The sequence below is a fragment of the Galeopterus variegatus genome, unplaced genomic scaffold, assembly GCF_000696425.1.
Source record: "Galeopterus variegatus unplaced genomic scaffold, G_variegatus-3.0.2 Scaffold1624, whole genome shotgun sequence".
NCBI lineage: Eukaryota > Metazoa > Chordata > Mammalia > Dermoptera > Cynocephalidae > Galeopterus > Galeopterus variegatus.
The window spans coordinates 19,906-29,763 of record NW_007727735.1 but is presented as its reverse complement, the minus strand read 5'-3'; the positions used below and the strand labels follow the sequence as shown (position 1 = coordinate 29,763).

At 45.6% G+C, this 9,858-nt stretch overlaps 1 long non-coding RNA gene across 1 annotated transcript in view; it reads right to left on the bottom strand.

Annotated features, from left to right (window-relative positions):
- LOC103594787 overlaps positions 1 to 5,332 on the bottom strand; it is a 16,114-nt gene extending 10,782 nt beyond the window's left edge. The window contains exon 1 of the long non-coding RNA XR_550879.1: positions 5,162 to 5,332. This is a non-coding gene — a long non-coding RNA (uncharacterized LOC103594787). The remainder of the gene's footprint in view (positions 1 to 5,161) is intronic.
- Between the last annotated feature and the right edge of the window lie 4,526 nt (positions 5,333 to 9,858).

The window sequence follows — 9,858 nt, the reverse complement described above, 5'->3', positions numbered from 1 at the left end:
CTCTGTCTGCTTAGAGTTGTATCCTCATATACATTTCTAGTGTAGCTGAATACTTGAAGAGTTATTGGGGGGGTGGGGTTATTGGGGTGGAAATAACAACAGTCCTAAGCCCAAGGAAATAGCACATTCAAGTTAGAGGGTAAATGTCTGGAGGCAGCCCAGAGTTCCCGAATAACCGATTAGCCAGAGAAGACAAGGAAACACAGAGCTGCCTCTCATGCTGCTTGTTGAGCTCAGACAGGGAGCTGGGTGAGGGAAATCGAGCCAATGATTTATCAGACGCTGTGCAATCAATACGGTCCCACATGATTGAGGAAATCAAGGTGCAACAGAGAGAGAAAGAGCTCCCACCAAGACAGACAGTTCCAATTTGCAAAAGATCATTGCCACATTCTTTTTGCCAGTTAGCACCTACATGATTGAGGAAATCAAGGTGCAACAGAGAGAGAAAGAGCTCCCACCAAGACAGACAGTTCAATTTGCAAAAGATCATTGCCACATTCTTTTTGCCAGTTAGCACCTGTTAACACTAGGCATAAGGCAGGGGCCAGAGGGAATTGAAAAAATAAAGACATGATTTGTTTGGTGGGATATGAAGTGGGGAAGGGTCCATAATGTGAAATGCTTCTGTGCCCTGTCATTAGCAGCATTAGTTGCCCCCGTCACCCTTCAGAAAGCAATTTGAACTCTGGGGTGGCGTCTGTGTTCAATAGAGTAGTTTCTACCCCCTGCTAGCAACCTTCTATTTCCTTTATAGCACCATTCGATATATAAATCCTTTGTTTATTTACTCTGTATTATCTGACTCCCTGCCCTCGCCCGCATTAAAACTGGCAGCTGCTCCAGAACACAAGCTATGTCTGCCTTGTCCAGACCTGGATCCTTGGCACTAGAACAGCGCCTAGCACCCTGATACCACTCAATGAACACCTGATGAATGAATCTTAAGAGGGGCTACAGGAACTGACAAGGACATTTTCCAAGGCTAGCAAGCATTGCCTCTAACGCACAAACTTGTTTTGTAGATCTGAGTGGGAAAAGTGCAGTAGGCTTGTGGACGAGGATGCACGCTTCACAAAAGGGGTTTTCCTGAGCCAGAGAGGGGAAGCTCTCAAAAATGCTGGAGAACCATCAGCCAGGTGCCCTGATGCTGCACTAGGGGAACGTGGTGAAATGTTAATAGGTCATCCTGGGATGCAAAGGAAGGAAGACTGGAAGAGGCAAGTGCACACTGACTGAGCCAGATGCTGATGATGCATGACGCTTTGGCCCAGTCATAAGGAGCATAATGGACAAGCCAGGAAGAGCCAGAATATCAAGGCCCAGGAGGGAACAGGAAAACTACATTTCTTTGGGCTGGATTTGCAGCAGCATGGAGGAACTTGGAGAAAATTATGTTAGTGAAATAAGCCAGACACAGAAAGAGAAATACCACATGTCCTCACTCATAAGTGGAAGCTAAGAAAGACAGAGAGATAGAAAGAAAGGCCACAATAAATGCTGAACTTTCAGAAGGAGAGAACAGACCTATGGTTACTAGAGGTGGGAAAGGGGGAGAAGGAGGAGGATTAGGGAGTAATTGGGCAAAGAACACAAAGAATAATTACAATTTGTAATGATGAACATGTTAATAATATTGATTTGATCATCACCTATTGTACACAAATACTGATCGTCAACTCTGTACCCATAAATATGTATAATCAAAAATAAATTAATTAATTAAAAAAACAAAACAAAACATTTCTTTGGGCTGATTCTAGGCAGCTGAGAGCCTGCCAGAGTGTTGGTATGAGACAGCTCTGCTGACAGGAGCTTCAATCAGAGGTGAACTGACATTTTAGGAAGAAAACCTTTGCTTTGCCCTTTGAGGGACTCAGGGTATCTGGTGGGTGGTGAGGTCTTATGAAGACCACTGATGAACTTCAGCAATTGTCTGAACTTAAAACTGAAGTTATCTGCTCCCTGGCCTTATTTTGGAAATAGTTACAACACAGCCACTGTTCATTGTATTGTGAAAACAAAAGCTGCATGGACTGCTTATCCATATGTGTCATGTGCCCTGTGGCGCTGGGCTGGTCAGGGGTGTGTGTGTGTGTGTGTGTTGGTGGTCACTTTCCAGGGACACATTATCACTGCTGTGGAGCCCCGTGGGAGCTGGCTATGCCTGGCACTATTTCAACTGCCACACGAGCTCTCAGAATGTACACGTGTGGTGTGGCGGAGTGCTCAGTTCTCACGTGTAAACTGGAGACAACGATATCAACATTTTAGAATTACTGGGAAGAGTAAGTGAGATAATATAACAAAGTGCTTAGCACCCTATGCTGTACCTAGAACACACACAAATAAATAGCTATCACAGGCCTAAGGAGGATAGACTAAGCACCACTTACTGATTTTAAATTCTTATGTTCCGTAACACAGCTGGAACTCATCCACTGCTGGTTAGAATGTGAAGCGGCATAACCTCTTTGGAAAAGTATTTGTCAGTATCTATTAAAGTCACATATATACCTATCCTATTACCCAGCAATTCCACTCCTAAGTATATACCCAAAGGAAGTGAATGTCCACTAAGGGGCATGCACAAGAATGATAAAGCTGTATTGTTCACAGTAGCTCCAAACTGGAAACAGCGCAAGTGTCCATCAAATAGAATGACTGGTTGTGGTGTATTCATATAATGAAATATACATACAATGAAAATGAGGAAATCATTGCGACAGCATGGATGACTTTCACAAGGACAATGTTGAGCAACAGAAGCCAGACACAAAAGAGCATACACTGTATGATTCTATTCATAAAAATCCCCAAAATAAACCAAAATGATTTATAATGCTAGAAGTCAGAAGAGTGATTTCATCGTGGGGGACTGATGGTGGCTGGGAAGGGGCACAAGGGGGATTTCTGGGGTAGTGACAATGTTCTATATTTTCATCCGGATGATGGCTGCATGGATGTGTCACCTTATAAAAATTCACAGAAACTATGACTTTGCATTTTTTTGTACGTATGTTATATGGGGCAGACTGCATTATGGCTCCTAATTCTCTGCTCCCTCTCCACTCCCTGCCCTGTTAATGTTGGGCTTGTCCATTTGTGTTGTTTTGGCCAGTAGAATGTTCGTGGGTATAATGTGAGCAGAGACAGGAAATGTGTTCGAGTAGCCTGGCTTTGTCCTTTTGGGTTTCCGCCATAGTCCTGAGAAGAATATACCTCAGAGAGCTGCTGCTTTCTTGGTCTGATTCTCAGAATAACACACATGGAACAGACTGAGCCAGACCTGGAGCCTGGAGCAAGAGTCAGGCTAAGTCCCATTTAAGTTGCAGCTGAACATGAGGTGGGGAAAAAGATGGCTGTTTTAAGCCACTGAATGTTGATGTGCCAATTTGTAATGCAGCATGACTGAGGCAATAGCTGACTAATACATTATTCTTCTAAAAAAAGTACGTTAAGATCTTATGCTCCATCTTTTTAAATTTAAAGTTGCAGACACACATCTTCAGCACTTATGTAGCATTTTTCATGTCACACAATCAAATGGACCTCAGTTTCCTTGTCCATAAAATGGGGATGGCACTTACTTCACAGCGCTCTTGAGAGGATTTAGTGAGCCAGTAGACCTAAAAGCACTTTGCAAAGTGCAAAACACACTTTTAAAGTGACAGATAGCAGGGGCAGGAAATGAGGTCACAAAACAAGGGCATGGATCATGCCATCCACCAGAGAAAGCTGCCTTCTCCCTACCATGGCCCATCCTGGCTCCACGGGAGGGGGGCACAAGTATAGGGAGGAGGCCAGTGTACAAATGTCTGGGACTAGAAAGGTCACCAAGCTTCTGAGCATAGTTCTGTGGAGCCCAGACTGCCTTGGGAAATGGCAATGATGATCAGGTCTCTAAAGGGCCAGCTCAGGCACAGGCAAAGTAGACAATAGAGGGCCACCACTAGCCTCAAGTCTGCCCCCTACCCATAACCTTCTACTGTGTCTGAAGGGCCACTACTAGTGTTTCCTTTAATCGGGTTACGGTGCCATGTGCCTAACTATCCCTTGTTAATCCTTACTGCCGTTCTTATGTACATCTCAGTTTACAAATAGGAGGCCCATCTGTTCACTCAGTTTGGTATTATTTCCATCATGTGCATAAGGGACCTGAGACTCTGAGAGATTAAGTGAATCCTGCACAGACCCTTAGTTAATGAGCATTAGAGATGATTTTGCAACAGGTTTTCTGACCAAAGCTTATGCAACTCCCTGGTGTGAGCAAGAATTCTATCATTAGACAACAAGCTGTACCCTCAGAAAACAGGTGGCATTGGCCTGAAGGGACAGGACCTGTAAGTTGTGACAGAGCAGAGAGGAGAAAATGGGTTGGGAGCATAGGGTGAGAAGCAGGCTTTGAAGGGGGCTGGGGCAGGGGAAAGGTGAGGAAGTGGGAGGGACGAGCTGAGTAGGGAGAGGAAGAGACTGCAGACCCCTCGAGCCGAGCTGGGCCAACAGGAGCATTTGTTCTTGGCTGCCTGTCACCCACAGGAGGAGCCAGGGCTGCAGGAGGAGTGCTTCCCAACAGTAGCTCTGAGAGGAAAGGAAGCATCAGAGATGACGCCAGCCAGGTCCAGGGACACCACAGCCCTGCCTCCTCTCCAACAGCAACAGTCTGGGGATAATGCTGTCACAACATTTGGCTATGAGAGACACCTGTGAGGACTCTTCGACTGTTCCCCTGTTGGAGGGTCTGAGGCAATATGCCGAGCTTGTTTCCTACTGCCTTGTTCTCTCTCCTTCCCCTGCCTGCTCCCCATCCTGCTAACCCCTGAGACTGGAGACTGGCTCTTCTGACTAGCTCAGTCAAGAAGGTGAGAGTCGCCACAGAAAAGGACCCCTGGACAAAGCTGGATTTAAGCAAACACACACGTCCTTTAGAATGCAAATATCAAGGATCCATTTCCGCTGATTCAACAAAAAACAGTGACCCTCAAGGCAGGGGTTGGGGTTGTGTTTGCAGCAATTTTTACATGGGTGGGGTGGCGAATTTCCATTGCTGATGTGAGCCTTCACTGTTCCTTCCCTGGACACAGCTCCCCTGGTGCTGCCCTGAAACAAGCTCTGCCCCCGTTCCCCAGTCCAAGTTGATTCTGTATGGCTGTGACCCTACCTCTGCAGTCCGAAGGCCATTCTGTTTCTGCGTCAGAGGGCCTGAGCTGAGGCTCTGGGGATTTGGGCACTGGGTCCCAGAGCTCATCTTCTTCTCTGGGTTGGATATTCCACCTGGGGCTGTAGATTGGGGTACACCATTGGAGGACAGTCCATCTTCCAGCACACCTGAAGGAGATAAGCAGAGGATGCACAACAGAGGCTGGCAGTTGTTGCAAACAATCCCAAGATTGAGGAGAAAAAGATAGTTAAAAAATAAATAAAAGTCACTGATGGAGCCGCGGGCCGGACCCCCCCCCTAGGCCCACAACCAGGCCTACCACCAGTGCCTCAAGCATCGAGCCGGGACCTTGGGCATCGAGCCGGGGACTGGACCCCACCCCCTGACAATGAGGCACACCACCAGCACTAAGGAGCATGCCAAAAACATCATCTCCATGTGGGTGGCCCACCACAGCCACCACAGTAAACATGGCTGCTGTGAAAGTGGCTAGATGTCACAAGCACCACACAGATGGTCCACCAGGCACTGGAGTTCATTGACACAAGGAGAGTTACCAGCAGAGACCAAAGAAAAGAAGAGGATGCCTCTCTCCACAAAGCCCATTCCAGAGTGACAGAAGAAGCATCTGCTCTATGATAATATTGGACACCTTTCAGCATTGGACAGATCATCCAGGCAACAAATCAATAGAGTAACCATTAGTCTTTCAGAGGAAGAGAAGAAATCTAGGGTAATTAGAGGGGGGTTGGGAGAGGGAGAGGGGGATAGAGAGAGATTGGACAAGGGGCATAAAGAGTAAGTACAATCTGTAGCAATATACATGCTAGTAGTATTGATTTGATCAACACATGTCAACATGGAATCCCAACATATGTATAATCAATTATGACTCAATAAAATAAGTAAAAATCACCGGAAATCTCACCATGCAGAGCTACCTTTTTCTATAAGAACATGTGTGTTTTATACATAAAGAGATTTTAAAATAATTTCATAACCTGAAATAATACATTGATGACATTTCTGTATGCCATTAAATATCCCACCATATTATTTTACATACAGGTCTGCCATTGTATGCATGTGTCACCATTTATTTAACTAGTCCCCTCTAATTGGATATTTAATTCTTTTTCATAATAAATGTTACTGTGATGAGATTCCTTGTGGGTAAAGCTTAATTCTTAATTACTTCTGTGGAATAAATTCCTAGAAGCAGGATTACTAGCTTGAAAGCTATACAGAGATTTTTGCACAATTCCATCTCAAAGTGTTACACGGAGTATGGGTGTTTCCCATAACAAATGTCAAGAAATGATAGAAAGAGGTTTGAATAAATAGCCTCAGTGAAAATCAAGAGGAGGACTACACAGAGAAATTCACGAAGGATGACAAGTATCTTATTGGAAAGACAAAGGTGACTTGGGAAGCATGAGGGGGGTCACTAAGTGGGATGCAGGGGCCAGGCAGGGGCTTTGTGACAGCCGCAGGGAGGCCAGGAGCAGCCAGGTGGGTCAGCCACTAGGATCCTCCAGCCCTGAGGCCAGATGGCAACGAAGGAGGAGTCTGTGAGGGGCTTGGCTTAGAGAGAAGGGCAGTGTTACCTGGAGCTGCTGCCACCTGAGAGAAAGAGGAAACCAAGCCAGGAAGACTGGCTTTCTGAAAACAGTGCCAGGAGTTAGGCCAGTTATAGTTTCCATTCCTTCCTTCCCAGTGGGCTTCTCAAATAGATGCAGCTGACATTCTAGCAGGAAATTTCAGTCTCAAAAATTAGTACAAGAACAAAAATAAGCAGACATTTGGGACAGGCTAATACCATAAAAGAGAGACAAAAAACTCTACGATGGAGACCCCAAAGGAAATGCAATTAATATGATATGCAGAGGAGAATTTTAAATACATGTAATTAATCTGCTCAGAAAAATGAAGGAAGATAATATAACCACAAAATGAGGACAAGATTGCCCCAAAAAGATCAATTAGAGATATTTGAAATAGTAATCTTAACTGTTGAATGAAAGAAAAAATGCCTATAGAGAAGCTTTATAGCAGGATAGACATAACTAAAGAGCAATTGAGTGAGCTGTAAGGGCAACACAAGGAATTCTCCTGGAAGGTGCCACAAAGGGGAACCTGAATGTATGAAAAACATATTAGGAAGCACAGGATAGAAATCCAGAAATTACAACCTTGGTCTAAGAGGAGTTTTAGAAGGAAAGGGTAGAGAAGATTGAAGGGAAGCAACATTCAGAGAAATAATAGATATGGAGTTCTCAGAACTGAAAAAAGATGTGAAACCACCACCAACCTACAAGATTAAAAAAAAAAAGAGGGAGAAACTCGACCTAGACAGATCATAGTGAAATCTCAGAACGTCAATGACAGCAGGAACAGCTTCGGAAGAGGGAAAAAAATCAAGCGTGAACATCACAGCGGTTTTTCCTCAGCAACCAGCATAAGATGACTGTGCAACGATGTCTTCAACATTCAAAGGATATGCACATTTTTACATCTTTTGCAATAGATTCCCCAATTTACGTTTGTAAATCTTTCTCCCTATTGCCCTTCTGCCAACAGTATTTGAAAGAACAATATTCCTCAAACCCTCACAGATACTTAATATTTTCTTTTTTGTTTATCATCTTTGCCAATTTGAGAGGCAAAATAAAGTATCTCATTGCTTGGGTTTACGCTTCTTGATTTACTAGAGACAATATATTACTTATGTGACTATTGGCTAATTACGGAGGTTTTTTAAAATTGTCCAGTCATTTGTCTATCTTTCCTTTGGGGTGTTTGCCTGGGTTTGTTTTTAATCAAACCTAAGGAAAACAAACAGAATCTTTTCCCAGGGTGTTGAGAAATTATCTGAGGCAGGCATCAGAAGCACAGTATGGCAGGGAGAGGTGGTTGACTGGGCAGAGCTGAGGAGCCTGCAGTCCCTCATGGCTGGGAAGTGGCCCACAGGTCATCGTGATCCTCGTGTCATGCACCTGCTCTGTCAGATGCTACAGGGCTCTCAACTGTGGCCGTGGGATAGAAATCAGAATTCAAAACACTGAAAGTCACAACAGAAAATGCCTGATCCAGAGCTTCCTGACTGGGAGGCGACAGCACATTGGGGTGCTGTAGATGGGTTCCAGATGCACAGAGAAATAAATTCCTTCATCTGGACTTGCCCTAAATCTTTGTGCCCACCTTCCTCCACCAATCACAGCCAGCCCCCATTCTCTTCCTATCCCCTCTCCATCCTGCACAAAAAGGGGCCTGAAATGCATGGTATAGACACCCCAGCACACCTGTCTAATCTCCGTCCTCACTCCTCCCTGCGGACAGCTGCCCTTTGGCCACCCCTTGGGCCTACGGGAGTGTACACCTGGACAATGCATCAGGAGAAGAGGCCCATGAAGATGCTGGAAGCAGGCTTGGTGTGATTTGGACTGGAGTCTAGGGTCCCAGCACCAGCAGAAGAGTCTAGAATAGAGCTTCCTGGTGTGGTCCAGAGACCAAACTGTTATTACATGCCTCCTGTGGGATAAGTATTAAAACTCAGTGCAAGCATTTAGAAATTTCTATGGCAACTTGACATTTCCAGAACATCCAAGGGTGAACTTGTCTGATTGAACATCTCCAGTTGAACAGGGTGTAGACTATTCTGATGTGGTGAGTCACAGTGGTGTGAATTGTGTATTAGTCATGCACAGTAGGACCACATATTTGTCTGTAATAGATTGGAGGTGGGGGGAAGAAACTAGTCCTAAGGAAGGCTGGGTGCTTTGGTAGGTATGTCCCCTTGGTCCCTGGATAACACCCTGTGAGGATGGGTGAGGCCAATGAGGTGGGAGGAGCAGGGGGCCTCTAAAGCACAAGACGAAGATGGAGACTCTACTAACCTAAGCCTGGGATGGAGCTGCCTTCAACTTGGGGCTACTGAGTGAGATTCAAGGCTAGCAGGTGCTACCTTGGCTGTTTACCACAGTGTGCCATACAAATGCTGCCATATTCTATGTGTGCATGAATTGGTACCTGGGTTGAAGGTGGGTGAGAGACCCCTACTGAGCCATCTGCTGAATGCACCATGATGTTGCCATCCTGGGTGGGGATGGTCACCACCTTGTCCCACCATGAGACACTTTAAGATGTGCATCTGACCCCAATTCTCCTCATGCCCCTGTCTGGGCCTGCCGGGGTTGGAAGACATGGTTCCCATCTCCCTTTCCCACCAATGCAATCTGGTTGCTGACCTAGGGTGAAAGGGGAGACCCAAGGCACCAGGGCTGAGAGCAGGCAGCAGAGAACACATCCCAGGGAGGCAGAGAGGCTACAGCAAGTGGGGCAAGGGGGAGTCAGAAGTCCATGCAGGCCACCAGCACATACTCCATTGTCCCATTGGATTTCACTTACAAAACAGAAATTAAAGATAAATTATTAAGAATTTCAAAATGGAATCTGCAGAGCATTAAATCATAAGCACAGGGCTCCTTCTGCACTCAGCAGGCCTGTGCGGCTACACTAGTTACTCTCATGGAGCTGGCCCTGCCACCACATAAAACAGATCACAGCATGGCTGCTGTGGCTGAAGCATGATTCTGCAGCCCCTCCTGTCCCCAGAATCTTTGCTGGGCCTTGGGGCTCCTAGACACACAATTGAAAACCCATAATTTGGCCTAGTGTTTTTTACTTTTCATTGGTGG